This window comes from Somniosus microcephalus, chromosome 6, assembly GCF_052327205.1.
Source record: "Somniosus microcephalus isolate GS21.2 chromosome 6, FLI_Smic_1.0, whole genome shotgun sequence".
Lineage (NCBI taxonomy): Eukaryota > Metazoa > Chordata > Chondrichthyes > Squaliformes > Somniosidae > Somniosus > Somniosus microcephalus.
In genome coordinates, this window is record NC_140992.1 from 48,723,480 (window position 1) to 48,739,565 (window position 16,086).

The 16,086-nt window shown below is 43.2% G+C and overlaps 1 protein-coding gene across 1 annotated transcript in view; it reads right to left on the bottom strand.

The window, feature by feature from the left end:
- ece2b (endothelin converting enzyme 2b) overlaps positions 1-1,450 on the bottom strand; it is a 280,796-nt gene extending 279,346 nt beyond the window's left edge. The window contains exon 1 of the mRNA XM_085990179.1: positions 996-1,450. The gene's annotated coding sequence lies outside the window, so the exon portion shown is untranslated. The remainder of the gene's footprint in view (positions 1-995) is intronic.
- Positions 1,451-16,086: the final 14,636 nt, after the last annotated feature.

A 16,086-nucleotide genomic window follows, 5' to 3' on the forward strand; every position in this document is an offset into this window, starting at 1 on the left:
ATACATATCAAGTTAGAATATATTTATGTTACAGATTTGGTTCTGTGCTTACAAAAAAGTACAAAAAACTGGCAACTATGGAAACGGCAACCTGTTACACGGATTATTAATGTAAGTGATTTCTGGTTCCACCCTTCACATATTATACGAGTTTACTTTGATCCCGGAGTACATATATGATCTGGTCGCGGAAGAGGGGAGCAGATAGCTTCCACAACGTTAAGGCAAAATAAATGTAATGTTAAGCTGACCGGTGTTTCTGTTGGAATGGATCTCGTCAGTTTACACGGAGCTTATTGCATAACCCCCATACTATCTCACCGGGGTAGCTTGTACACAGACGGGGATTCATGGAATGAAGATGTCTGTTTGAAAGTGCTTATTCTCATCTCGAACGTTTGGATTAGGAGTTGTATTGATTTGGGTGAAGGAAAATTGCCACTAAACCTTAGTTTTTTAATTTCTACATCAGCTCAATATTGATCTGTTTTACATAAAACAATTATCTCTGCGGTCTGACGAAATGAACTACGGCCCACTTTACAACTGTAAATAAATAAACCGTGCGACGGACACATTCTTCCTGTTTGTACAAAGATCGACAACAATGCCGCATATCATTTTTGTAAAAGATAATTGAAAGCATTTCAAAATGAAACCAAGACACATAACGGTCCCTCTTCATACCCAAAGCACAAACAACAGACCCCCGTGTTCAGTACTTTTCCATTAAATCTTATTGACACCTTTTTGTAATTAACTGGTACTGCAAACTGTATTTATGGGAACCGTGTAATCATACGGCTTGCAGTTTCTATTTCAAACAAATAAGCAAAAGCTTCTTTAGAAGCGGGAAAGGCGCTTTATTTCTCGTGTTATTTTCACTAAGTGAATTGCTCTCCAATATGCACGATCACACAACGAATATGACTTGCTCCGCTCACATTGTCTATCACTATACATGTTTGTGTCAACAAAGCCGGGTTAGAACTTACGTTATTGCTGAGATTTTGTAGAGCCACGTTCATCCTGGTAAATGTATTTTGGTCTATCACGCCACAAACATTTCAGCGCTGAAAGCATCAGTAAGTGACATGGCTTATCGGATAATCGCAGCCGACGGAAAGCTGTCCAGAATTTATTATATATACAGAAATAAATGGGGATTTTTTTGGAAAACCGGCGACGTGCTGCTGATAAATGAAAAGGCGGATGCAAAGAATGAGGATGGCCGCGCCTCGGAGGCCGAGCAGTCTGCTGAGGTGCTCTTCCAATCACATATTGCGCACTGGTTACTATGACAAGAAATCTATTGTAGCTGGGAGATAGCCGGCAACATCAGGTGTGGCAAAAGCATTTGCAGTTTAATCTGTATTCTCTGGTCATGATTTATTCAAATGCAAACGCAGCTGAATTTCCATTTCATTTCTAGTTCTGCGAGCATGCAGCTTTCATGCAGATGAGACTAAGACATGCAAGTGGAAGTGGTCAGCAGCCAAACACTGACACCCTGTCGCCAGTAGGGCTAATGACGGAGATCATTCAGACCGGCCAAAACTCAGGCATGGGCTCAGGAGCTCATTTATCAGCAACTGGTCAGTGACTTGGAGCATGGTTGGTGCTTTAGAATATTCAATTGACAAACGACAAAGTTCAATCTGACTCTGTTAGACCTATCGCAATGACATTGACACCACCCCCCCCCCCCCCACTTCCCCTCCCCAAAGTAATGGGTATTTTTATTCGGAAAAAGCTGACTAAACATATATTAAAACTAGATGTTGAAGTTTAAAGAACCATTCTTTATAGGCAAAGAATGCGCAGTTTTAAAAACTGGGAAAATGGAACAAATTATGGAAATACAAAACTCAGAACTTAGAAAGTGAGCGCTTTTAGAATAGGTGTTGCAGTAAGATATCTTTCCTTCCATGTTACAACAAGGCTAACTTCGAGACAAAAAAGTGGAAAAACGTAAATACCTGAATTAGCATCTCAGTGAAAAATAGGTTAACTTTCAGGTTGGAACCCTACAGCAGAACTCAGGATTGTGTCCCACTGGAAATATTAGTCTTTATTATTTTCTCTTTCAAATTCTGACTGGCCCGTTGTGCATTTTCCACAAAAAATTGAAATGTAGAGAATTGGGAATGAAAGGCGATGAGAAAGATAGTATGGAAATTGTAAGTAATCAATGAAGGCCTTTACAAGTTAGTGACATTTAAATGACGCAGTTTTAAAATGGAAAACTATTACTGAATTTAGCAGCAGAGGGCTAAGTGGAAGATACACGTTGACCCGGAGGCAATTCAGATCAGAACAACTGGGTATTAGTATTGCAGTTTAACAGTACTCTTCTGTACTGTAAATCTATAAAATAGTCAGAACAACGATGACTGTTTTAGTTTCGACGTGTTAGAATATGGTACAGAAGTTATAGACAATATAATAAAAGGTTTTATGCATTGTGTAGGTTCATAATAATTGGGCATAAAAATTGGGCGTGCGAGTAGTGACTGGAAATTGCATTATGTTCATATTGATTTCAATGTTATAAGGAAAGTCATACATTTGAACAAACTACATGAACAGGATATCGAGTATAATTTTAACTGATGCATGAAATCGTAATCATATGTGAAATAAATTGCAAACGTGTTTGGAAACGATTAGTCAAGCTGTGGGTGCAAAAAAAGAAGTCAGTAAGTATCCAACAAGCACAATTGGATGTCATATTTCATCTGGCATCAGTCGTTGCTTCAGCATTTCAATTTTACTTTTAGCATGATCTTTACTAGCGTAACCTTTTGTTCAGTAAGTAACCAGTAGCGCCTTGCAACTTGACAAATCTTAAAATTTATGCACAGCGAGCCAAGATTTTCCACACATACAGTAATCGTAAAGGGGACCATGTTTGGAATCAAACTATTAAAGAGAACTTACCATTTTTAGAAGGTCAGTCACCTCTGCGCAAAGTTGTTTTTGGATGTCTTATCCTCTTGTTATTCTCAGCAAGACAAATATAGGTTCAAAGACGTTGTTGATATTTATCATGATTTATAATCAAACATGTTTTCCTCTCGTCTAGTATTGTGTCACTTTTCCTCTTCAACTGCGGAGTATTATATAGATTATTATGACTTTTATCTACGGTCAAAGTATGCCATGGGCCTTCATGCGTTTGGAAAAACGTTCTTTCCTTTCATTTACAACAAAAGTGCAGCTTTTGGAAATAGTATTCAAGGTGAAGAATCAGAGCGACACCGTGAGGACATTTCCGGAATATGAAATATAATAGTAAAATGCTGCGGATGCTGGAAATCTGAAGTAACAACAGAAAGTGCTGGAAACACTCAGCAGGTCAGGCAACATCGAAGTGAAGAGAAACAGAGTTGTGACGGAGGGTTTGCCCCGAAACGTTAACTCTGTTTCTCCTCTCTTCAATGCTGCCTGACCTGCTGTGTTTCCAGCACTTTCTGTTGTTACTCCGGAATATGAAAGTTCTACTCTCACCAAATCGAAGACGTCCAAATTATTTCAGTAACGATACAAAATAAATTGGATCTGATTGAGTCTCTTTACACAGATCTGAACAATTAAGTATTTTAAGTAGGGTACGGTAGCATAGTGGTTATGTTACTGGACAAGTAACCCTAGAAGTCTGGACTAAATAGATACACAGGACAGGAGTTCGAATCCCACATACTGGCAACATAGGGAATTTAAGTTGAGTTAATTAAATAAATTGGAATAAAAAGCTACTATCATAGACCATAAAACTACCACCTGACAGGAAACCTACTGGTCTTGCCTATATGTGACTACATCAGCAACGTGGTTGACTCTTAACTGCCCTCTGAAATGGCCTAGCAAGCCACACAGTTGTATCCAAGAAGGTAGCTCACCACCTCCTTCTCAAGGGCAATTAGGCCTTGCTGGCAATGTCCACAGCCTGTGAATGAATTTTTAAAAAGTAATTGATTTAGGGGCTATTCAGTTTATATATACTTCCTCAGCTGTGAAAACGCATCCTTGTTTCAGTAAAGGCTGCAAAATATTAATGAAAGAACAAACTTGTATTTACATAACACCTTTCATGAAGTTAGGGCATCCCAAACTATGTTTGAAGTGTAGATATTGTTGCAATGCAGGGAAACCCAGCAACCAAGTTGCCTACACCAAAAGTGGTATCACTGAGCCAAAGTTGCCTACACCAAAAGTGGTATCACTGAGCCAAAGTTGCCTACACCAAAAGTGGTATCACTGAGTCAAAGTTGCCTACACCAAAAGTGGTATCACTGAGCCAAAGTTGCCTACACCAAAAGTGGTATCACTGAGTCAAAGTTGCCTACACCAAAAGCCAAAAGTGGTATCACTGAGTCAAAGTTGCCTACACCAAAAGTGGTATCACTGAGCCAAAGTTGCCTACACCAAAAGTGGTATCACTGAGCCAAAGTTGCCTACACCAAAAGTGGTATCACTGACCCAAAGTTGCCTACACCAAAAGTGGTATCACTGAGTCAAAGTTGCCTACACCAAAAGTGGTATCACTGAGCCAAAGTTGCCTACACCAAAAGTGGTATCACTGAGTCAAAGTTGCCTACACCAAAAGTGGTATCACTGAGCCAAAGTTGCCTACACCAAAAGTGGTATCACTGAGTCAAAGTTGCCTACACCAAAAGTGGTATCACTGAGCCAAAGTTGCCTACACCAAAAGTGGTATCACTGAGCCAAAGTTGCCTACACCAAAAGTGGTATCACTGAGCCAAAGTTGCCTGCACCAAAAGTGGTATCACTGAGCCAAAGTTGCCTACACCAAAAGTGGTATCACTGAGCCAAAGTTGCCTACACCAAAAGTGGTATCACTGAGTCAAAGTTGCCTACACCAAAAGTGGTATCACTGAGCCAAAGTTGCCTACACCAAAAGTGGTATCACTGAGCCAAAGTTGCCTACACCAAAAGTGGTATCACTGAGCCAAAGTTGCCTACACCAAAAGTATCACTGAGCCAAAGTTGCCTACACCATTGTCGCACAAACAGCAATGAAATAAATGACTAGATGTGATGTTGGTTGAGGGTTAAATGTTGGCCAGGACACCAGGAAATCCTCCAGCTCTTCTTTGAAAAGTACCATGGGATCTTTTATGCCCACCTCATGGCACATTGGACAGTGCAACACTCCCTCAGTACTGCACTTGAAGTGTCAGCCTAGATTATGTGCTCAAATTTCTGGAGTAGAGCTTGTACCCACAACCTTCTGACTCCAAACCAAAAGTGATATCACTGAGCCAAAGGTGACACCTAAATAGCCAAAAGCTCTTCTCCCTGAGGTTAGCTGTATATCATTAATATTGATGAGACACAGCTGGATTAAAGAATTGTAGAGCAACAAAACAGAAGATGGAGGTCAGTTATCAACTGGATATAATCCAACAGATGGAGTTGACCAATAATTTTTCAGTCACAAAGACATCATTAATTTTATTATTGTCAGTTAAATTTGTTTATATCATAGATAGAAACTGAAATTATGAATTTCATATAAGAGAAAAAGTAATAAATAACATCTTAATAAAATTGACGGTAAAATTATTATAGATGTATAGTAATGTTACAACATTTGGCACATTTGTTATAGTACATTTTTCATACTGGAAGTGTGCTGACATGTGCTGAAGTCAGTACCAAATGTCTATTATAATAGTCCCAGTTCTGACCCAGCTTCATGGGTGAAAGTGGAATGAGACTAGCAGAAAAAGGCTAAGACCCCAGATATATTGGAGATAGTAATGATCCTAAAATTATCAGAGCTCTGATGCCGGGGACCATTCGTATTACCTAGCTTGTTTCTTTCCAATACTGTGTTGTTTGATGGCAGTGGCGCAGAGTGCCACCTCCCTGACCCCAAGGACAGCAGACCAATACCACAAGACCTGACCAGGGGAGTCAAGGTAAGAGAGCTGCAATCTTCCTCTTCTCACTTTGGCATTGTGGAACCCTGTTCATTGATCATCCAAACTTCTAAAATAGAATGACAAGTCTTCATTCACAGCACTCACTGGCTTTATAACTCTTACACCTGGAACTACTTTTTGGAACTCCCCAGACAAGCCCTTCTTGCAAACGGTCCCTTGCAACTCAAATGTCTCATGCTACAGGATATTTCTAACACTTGGTCATTTCAATGACATCAGCTGTCTGCTGCCAGCTGGGAGATTCTCCTCATATGATTGCCTTCACCTACTGCTGTTGATATTGTTCCAGGAGAAACTGGTATAGAATGCCTGGGAATAGCAGTGGGGGGACTCCATACATAAGTGAGCTGACATACATAAAGAACAGGGCTATTGAGCTCCAAGGAAAGCAGGCAGCTGTGGAGTCAGAGAAGCGAGATTCGTGGGCCAGCTGCAGGTGAATGGGTGCGGTGCAGTATCTGTTCCTGCTGCAACACTTTAAAGGAAAAAAGGCTTCAATAGAGCTCCAGGTTAGCTCTGTCTTATCGCCCTCTCTTGGTGCTGTGCACCAATACTTACCTCATATCCTCTTTAGCATATCGTGCACAGTAAGCTGGAAGAAGAGGAAGATGATGATAATTAAGAGGAGGAAGGAGGTCCTTACCTATTGTGTGATGAAGAACACCATCCTTCTCCTTGCCGCTCTGCTGCCCCTGCCTCCTTTACCTCTATTACACCACCCTCATGACCTGCCTTATCTGTCCCATGCACCATCTCAGAGACTTTCATCTAGAGGGGATCTAGATAATGGGGATGATATTGCACTGGGTAATTCACATAACAAGAAGGAACAAAAACAACAGCCATCTCTAATTAACTCATACCTTTCTAAGTGTTCTGTTAGTATGATCTATAGCACTTTGCCTACTGCTGACATGAAACTAACTGGTCTACAGTTAGCTGGACAATCCATTCCCCCTTTTTGAACAGTGGTGTAATATTTGCACTCTCTAGTCCTTTTGTGCAATTCCTGTTTCCAAAGAATTTTGGAAAATTCTACTTAGTGCCTGATATGAATCTTGCCATTCATGTAGAAATGACTTATGAAATAATACTGGGTGGCCTACTGGTGGCGCTGTCCAGGGAGAGTATAAATACTCAGGCACGGGCCCAGCTTGCTCAGGACATTTTGTAAACAGGAACTAGTGAAGGACAACTAGACTTCCATATTGTGAAACAGTTGATTAAAGCCTTGTTTAATACTCAGAACAAGTGCCTAGTAGTTTTCTTACGTCAATTTAATCAACTGGACCTGCTCCACACTCTGAGTGGTTTTGGGAACAGACGGCTACGACTTAAAAGGTAGAAGGGAACCAAAGGTAGTAATCAATCCATCATGGAGAAACTACTCCGACCCGCCCGTTTTGACCTGGACCCAAATTCACCTACAACTGCTAAGAAACATAGAAACATAGAAGATAGGAGCAGGAGTAGGCCATTCAGCCCCTCGAGCCTGCTCCGCCATTCAATGCGATCATGGCTGATCATCTGAATTCAGTACCCTGTCCCTGCTTTCTCCCCAAATCCCTTGATCCCCTTAGCCTTAAGAAATATATCTAACTCCTTCTTGAATATATTTAATGAATTGGCCTCAACTGTCTTCTGTGGTAGAGAATTCCACAGGTTCACCACTCTCTGGCTGAAGAAATTCCTCCTCATCTCAGTCCTAAATGGCTTACTCCTTATCCTTAGGCTGTGACCCCTGGTTCTGGACTCCTCGACCATCGGGAACAGCCTTCCTGCATCTAGTCTGTCTAGTCCTGTTAGAATTTTATAAGTTTCAATGAGATCCCCTTTCATTCTTCTAAACTCTAGTGAATATAAGCCTAATCGACCCAATCTCTTTTCATACGTCATTCCTGCCATCCCAGGTATCAGTCTGGTGAATCTTCGCTGCACTCCCTCCATGGCAAGAACATCCTTCCTCAGATAAGGTGACCAAAACTGCACACAATACTCAAGATGTGGCCTCACCAAGGCCCTGTACAACAGCAGCAAGACATCCTTGCTCCTGTACTCGAATCCTCTCGCTATGAAAGACAGCATACCATTTGCCTTCTTAACCGCCTGCTGCACCTGCATGCTTATCTTCAGTGACTGGTGCACAAGGACACCCAGGTCTCGTTGCACTTCCCCTTTTCCCAATCTATTGCCATTCAAATAATAATCTGTCTTCCTGTTTTTGCCACCAAAGTGGATAACCTCGCATTTATCCACATTATACTGCATCTGCCATGCATCTGCCCAATCGCCCAACCTGTCCAAATCGTACTGGAGTTTCTCTGCATCCTCCTCACAGTGAATAACTGGGGTCCTAGCACCGATCCCTGCGGTACCCCACTAGTCACTGCCTTCCACTCAGAAAAAGACCCGTTTATTCCAACTCTTTGCTTCCTGTCTGCCAACCAGTTTTCTATCCAAGTCAGTACCTTACCCCCAATCCCATGTGCTTTAACTTTAAGAACATAAGAACATAAGAAATAGGAGCAGGAGTAGGCCAATCGGCCCCTCGAGGCTGCTCCGCCATTCAATAAGATCATGGCTGATCTGATCCTAACCGCCAATCCACTATCACAGAACCATCTCCTGAATCTAACAGAATTAGACACACGAAATAGGAGCAGGATCAGGCTACATGGCCCCTGGGCCCGCTCCGCTACCCACAGGGCCATGACCGATCCGAACCTCGACTCATGTCCAAATTCCTGCCCGCTCCCCATAACCCTTAATTCCCTTTACTTCTAGGAAACTGTCTAATTCTGCTTTAAATTTATGTAATGATGTAGCTTCTACAGCTTTTTTGGGCAGCAGTAGTTCCTCCTCATCTCAGTCTTGAAAGAGCAGCCCCTTATTCTAAGACTATGCCCCCTAGTTCTAGTTTCACCCATCATCGGGAACGTCCTCCCCGCATCCACCCGATCCAACCCCTTCACAATCTTATATGTTTCAATAAGATCGCCTCTCATTCTTCTGAACTCCAATGAGTAGAGTCCCAATCTACTCAACCTCTCCTCATATGTCCATCCCCTCATCCCCGGGATTAACCGAGTGAACCTTCTTTGTACTGACTCGAGAGCAAGTATGTCCTTTCTTAAGTATGGACACCAAAACTGTATGCAGTATTCCAGGTGCGGTCTCACCAATACCTTGTACAACTGAAGCAATACCTCCCTATTTTTATATTCTATCCCCCTAGCAATGAAAGCCAACATTCCATTGACCTTCTTAATCACTTGCTGCACCTGCATACTAACCTTTTGAGTTTCGTGCACCAGGACCCCCAGATCCCTTTGTACTTCAGTACTTTCCAGTTTCTTGCCATTAAGATAATAACTTGCTCTACGATTTTTCCTGCCAAAGTGCATAACCTCACACTTTCCAGTATTGTATTCCATCTGCCAAATCTCTGCCCACTTACTTAGCCTGTCGATGTCCCCTTGCAGGTTTTTTATGTCCTCCTCACTCACTACTTTCCCTCCCATCTTAGTATCATCTGCAAACTTTGATATGTTACACTCGGTCCCCTCCTCCAAATCGTTAATATAGATTGTAAAGAGTTGGGGACTCAGCACTGACCCCTGCGGAACACCACTAGTTACTGATTGCCAGTCTGAGAATGAACCATTTATCCCAACTCTCTGCCTTCTGTTAGCTAGTCTCTTATGCGGGACCTTATCGAAAGCCTTCTGAAAGTCCAAATACACCACATCCACTGGTTCTCCCTTATCTATTCTACCAGTTACACCCTCAAAAAATTCCAGTAGATTAGTCAAGCATGATTTACCTTTTGTAAATCCATGTTGACTTTGTCCGATTCTGTCACTGTTTTCCAAGTGCTCTGCTATTACATTTTTTATAATGGACTCCAGCATTTTCCCCACTACCGATGTCAGGCTTACCGGTCTATAATTCCCTGTTTTTTCTCTACCACCTTTTTTAAATAGTGGGGTTACATTAGCTACCCTCCAACCCATGGGAACTGTTCCAGAGTCTATAGAATTTTGGAAGATGACCAGCAATGCATCTATTATTTCTAGGGCCACTTCCTTAAGTACCCTAGGATGTAGATTGTCAGGCCCTGGGGATTTATCGGCCTTCAATCCCGTCAATTTCCCTAACACCATTTCCCTACAAATACTGATTTCATTCAGTTCCTCCCTCTCATTAGACTCTATGTTCCCCGACATCTCTGGGAGTTTATTTGTGTCCTCCTTTGTGAAGACAGAACCAAAGTATGTATTTAATTGGTCTGCCATGTCTTTGTTCCCCATTATAAATTCCCCTGATTCTGACTGCAAGGGACCTACGCTTGACTTTACCAATCTTTTTCACTTCACATATCTATAGAAGCTTTTACAGTCAGTTTTTATGTTCCCTGAAAGCTTACTCTCATACTCTATTTTCCCCCTCTTAATTAATCCCTTTGTCCACCTTTGCTGAATCCTAAACTGCTCCCAACCCTCAGGTTTGCTGCTTTTTCTGGCCAATTTATATGTCCTCTCCTTGGATCTTATGCTATCCCTAATTTCCCTTGTTAGCCAATGTTGAGTCACCTTTTTTGTTTTATTTTTATGCCAAACAGGGATGAACAAATTCTGTAGTTCATCATCGATCTTTAAATGTTTGCCATTGCCTATTCACCATCAACCCTTTAAGTAACATTCCCTAATCCATCCTAGCCAACTCGCACCTCATACCATCGTAGTTTCCTTTATTTAAATTCAGTACCCAAGTCTCTGAATCAACTACTTCACTCTCCATCTTAATGAAGAATTCCATCATATTATGATCGCTCCTCCCCAAGGGGGCTCGCACAACAAGATTGCTAATTAATCCTTTCTCATTACATAATACCCAGTCTAAGATGGCCTGATCTCCAGTTGGTTCCTCGACATATTGGTCCAGGAAACCATCCTGTATACACTCTAGGAATTCCTCTTCCACAGTATAGTTACTAATTTGGTTAGGCCAATCTATATGTAGATTAAAGTCACCCATGATAGCTGCTGTGCCCTTATTGTACGCATCTCTAATTTCCCGTTTAATGCCATCCCCAACCTCAGCATTACTGTTTGGGGGTCTGACGTAATAAAGACTCACTACGCACTTGGTTGTACATAAAGCAAGGCTTTAATCGACTTGTAACAAAGCATGGAGGTCTAGTTAGTAGTCACTAGCTTCCTGTTTCCAGACTGTCTCTGGCCAAGGTGGGCCCACGCCCGAGTATTTATACTCCTCGGGCGGCGCCCTCAGCTGGCTGTTCAGTAGTACTTCTTGTAGAAGTTGCGATTTATGACAGGGTCTGTATACAACTCCCACTAACATTTTCTGCCCCTTGGTATTTCTCAGCTCTACCCATACAGATTCCACATCATCAGAGCTAATATCCTTCCTTACTATTGTGTTAATCTCCTCTTTAACCAGCAATGCTACCCCACCGCCTTTTCCTTTTTGCCTGTCCTTCCTGAATATTGAATACCCCGGATGTTGAATTCCCAGCCTTGGTCACCCTGGAGACATGTCTCCGTAATTCCAATTATATCATATCCATTTACATCTATTTGTGCAGCTAATTCATCCACCTTATTACGAATGCTCCTTGCATTAAGACACAAAGTTTTCAGGCTTCTTTTTTTAACACTCTTAGACCTTTTAGAATTATTGTTTACTGCGGCCATGTTTGATTTACACCCTTGATTTCTCTGAATTCCACTTTTGCTTTTCTCCTTCCTGCCTTTTGCTTCTATCCTTGCTTCCCTTTCCTCTGTCTCCCTGCACAGGTTCCCAACCCCCTGACATTTTAGTTTAAACCCTCCCCGACAGCACTAGCAAACACTCCCCCTAGGACATCGGTCCCAGTCCTGCCCAGGTGCAAACCGTCCAGTTTGTACTTGTCCCACCTCCTCCAGAACCGCTTCCAATGTCCCAGGAATTTGAATCCCTCCCCCTTGCACCATTCTTCTAGCCACGTATTCATCTGAAATATCCTTCTATTTCTACTCTGACCAAGGCCCTGTACAACTGCAGCAAGACATCCTTGTTCCTGTACTCAAGCCTTCTCGCTACGAAGGCCAACATACCATTTGCCCTCTTAACCGCCTGCTGCACCTGCATGCTTACTTTCAGCGACTGGTGCACAAGGATGCCCAGGTCTCATTGCACTTCCCCTTTTCCCAATCTATTGCCATTCAGATAATAATCTGCCTTCCTGTTTTTGACACCAAAGTTGATAACCTCGCATTTATCCACGTTATATTGCATCTGCCATGCTTCTGCCCAATCACCCAACCTGTCCAAATCATACTGGAGTTTCTCGGCATCCTCCTCACAGCACACACACCCACCCAGCTTTGTGTTGTCTGCAAACTTGGAGATATTGCATCTAGTTCCCTCGTCCAGATCATTAATATATAATGTGAATAGCTGAGGTCCAAGGACCGATCCCTGCGGTACCCCACTAGTCACTGCCTGCCACTCGGAAAAAGAGCCGTTTATTCCAACTCTTTGCTTTCTGCCTGTCAACCAGTTCTCCATCCAAGTCAATACCTTGCCCCCAATCCCATGTGCCTTAATTTTACATGCTAATCTCTTATGCGGGACCTTATCGAAAGCCTTTTGAAAATCCAAATACACCACATCCACTGGTTCTCCCTTATCTGTTTTACCAGTTACATCCTCAAAAAATTCCAGTAGATTAGTCAAGCATGATTTACCTTTTGTAAAGCCATGTTGACTTTTTCCGATCCGGTCACTTTTTTCCAAGTGCTCTGCTATTACATCCTTTATAATGGACTCTAGCATTTTCCCCACTACCGATGTCAGGCTTACCGGTCTGTAATTCCCCGTTTTCTCTCTACCACCCTTTTTGAACAGTGGGGTAACATTAGCTACCCACCAATCCATGGATACTGTTCCAGAGTCTATCGAATTTTGGAAGATGACCAGCAATGCATCTACTATTACTAGGGCCACTTCCTTAAGTACCCTAGGATGTAGATTATCAGGCCCTAGGATTTATTGGCCCTCACTCCCATCAATTTCCCTAACACCATTTCCCTACAAATACTGATTTCTATCAGTTCCTCCCTTTCATTAGACCCTATGTTCCCCGACATCTTTTGGAGGTTATTTGTGTCCTCCTTTGTGAAGACAGAACCAAAGTATGTATTTAATTGGTCTGCCATTTCTTTGTTTCCCATTATAAATTCCCCTGATTCTGACTGCAAGGGACTTACGCTTGACTTCACCAATCTTTTTCTCTTCACATATCTATAAAAGCTTTTACAGTCAGTTTTTATGTTCCCTGCAAGCATACTCTCATACTCTATATTCCCCCTCTTAATTAATCCCTTTGTCCTCCTTTGTTGGATCCTAAACTGCTCCCAATCCTCAGGTTTACTGCTTTTTCTGGCCAATTTATATGTCCTCTCCTTGGATCTTATGCTATCCCTAATTTCCCTTGTTAGTCACGGTTGAGTCACCTTTTTTTATTTATTTTTATGCCAAACAGGGACGAACAAATTCTGTAGTTCGTCCATACGATCTTTGAATGTTTGCCATTGCCCATCCACCATCAACCCTTTGAGTGACATTCCCCAATCAATCCTACCCAACTTGCACCTCATACCATCGTAGTCTCCTTTATTTAAATTCAGGACCCTAGTCTCTGAGTCAACTATTTCACTCTCCATCTTAATGAAGAATTCTATCATATTATGATCGCTCCGACCCAAGGGGCCTCGCACAACAAGATTGCTAATTAATCCTTTCTCATTACATAATACCCAGTGTAAGATGGCCTGATCTCTAGTTGGTTCCTCAACACATTGGTCCAGGAAACCATCCCGTATACACTCCGGGAATTCCTCCTCCACAGTATTGTTACTAATTTGGTTAGCCCAATCTATATGTAGATTAAAGTCACCCATGAAAACTGCTGTGCCCTTATTGTACGCTTCTCTAATTTCCCGTTTAATGCCATCCCCGACCTCTGCATTACTGTTTGGAGGTCTATATACCACTCCCACTAACGTTTTCTGCCCCTTGGTATTTCTTAGTTCTACCCATACAGATTCCACATCATCAGAGCTAATATCCTTCCTTTCAATTGTGTTAATCTCCTCTTTAACCAGCAATGCTACCCCACCTCCTTTTCCTTTCTGCCTATCTTTCCCGAATATTGAATACCCCTGGATGTTGAGTTCCCAGCCTTGGCCACCCTGGAGCCATGTTTCCGTAATCCCAATCATATCATATTCGTTTACCTCTATTTGCACAGCTAATTCATCCACCTTATTACGAATGCTCCTCGCATTAAGACACAAAGCCTTCAGGCTTGTTTTTTTAATGCTCTTAGATCTTTTAGAATTATTATTTACTGTGGCCATGTTTGATTTAAACCCTTGATTTCTCTGCCTGTCACTTTTGTTTATCTCCTTCCTGTACTTTGCTTTTATCCTTGTTTCCCTTTCCTCTGTTTCCCCGCTCAGGTTCCCAACCCCCTGCCATTTTAGTTTAAACCCTCCCCCAGAGCATTAGCAAACACTCCCCCTAGGACATCGGTCTCGGCCCTGCCCAGGTGCAAACCATCCGTTTTGTACTGGTCCCAGCTCCCCCAGAACCGGTTCCAATGTCCCAGGAATTTGAATGCCTCCCCCTTGCACCATTCCTCTAGCCATTCATCTGAAATATCCTTCTATTTCTACTCTGACTAGCACATGGCACTGGTAGCAATCCTGAGATTACTACCTTTGAGCTTCTATTTTTTAATTTACCTCCTAACTCCCTATATTCAGCTTTTAGGACCTCATCCCGGTTTTTACCTATATCGTTGGTACCTATATGCACCACAACAACTGGCTGTTCACCCTCCCCCTCCAGAATGCCCTGCAGCCGCTCCGAGACATCCTTGACCCTTGCACCAGGGAGGCAGCACACCATCCTGGAGTCTTGATTGCGGCCGCAGAAACGCCTATCTATTCCCCTTACAATAGAATCCCCTATTACTATAACTCTCCCCCTCTTTTTCCTCCCGTCCTGTGCAGCAGAGCCACCCCTGGTGCCAGGAAGTTGGCTGCTGCTGCCTTCCCCTGGTAAGCCATCCCCCCCCATCAGTATCCAAAGCGGTACATCTGTTTGAGAGGGGGATGGCCACAGGGGACCCCTGCACTACCTGCCTGCGCCTACTACTCTGCCTGTTGGTCACCCATTCCCTTTCTGCCTGTGCCACCTTTATCTGCGGTGTGACCAACTGATTAAACATGCTATTCACGACATCCTCAGCATCGCGAATGGTCCAGTATGTAGCCAATCGCTGCTCCAGCGCTGCAATGCGGTCTGCCAGTCGCTGCAGCTGGACACACTTCCTGCACACATGGTTGTCAGGGACAGAGGAAGTGTCCCTGAGTTCCCACATAGCGCAGGAGGAGCATACCACGGCACCGGGCTGTCCTGCCATGACTTACCCTTTAATTAATTGAAATTAAATTAAACAAATCAATCCCACCAATTACACTACAGATAAATGATATATTTTAGGGCCCTGGTTTACCAACAGTCCCCGCTACACCACAGAGACCGTAGAAACTATAAACCACAGAGTTAGAGTTTAAAAAAGAGAGAAATACTCACCAACCAATCACTTACCTGCTTTCTGGTGACTTCACACTTCGATTACTTTTTACTTCTCTCCCTCTCTGAGATTGGAGATTAGTAAACCTACCTGGTCTCTGGGGGCCTTTTAAAGCCTCGCCGCTCGCGTTTCCCGCCGCCACCGCTGCCACTGCCGCTGCCGCTGTGAGGCCTGCCTGGTCTCTGGGGGCCTTTTAAAGCCTCGCTGCTCACGTTTCCCACCGCCACTGCTGCCGCTGCTGCTGTGAGGCCTACCTGGTCTCTGGGGGCCTTTTAAAGCCTCGCCACTCGCGTTTCCTGCCGCCACCGCTGCCACTGCCGCTGCCGCTGTGAGGCCTGCCTGGTCTCTGGGGGCCTTTTAAAGCCTCACTGCTCGCGTTTCCCACCACCACCGCTGCCGCTGTGAGGCCTACCTGGTCTCTGGGGGGCTTTTAAAGCCTCGCCG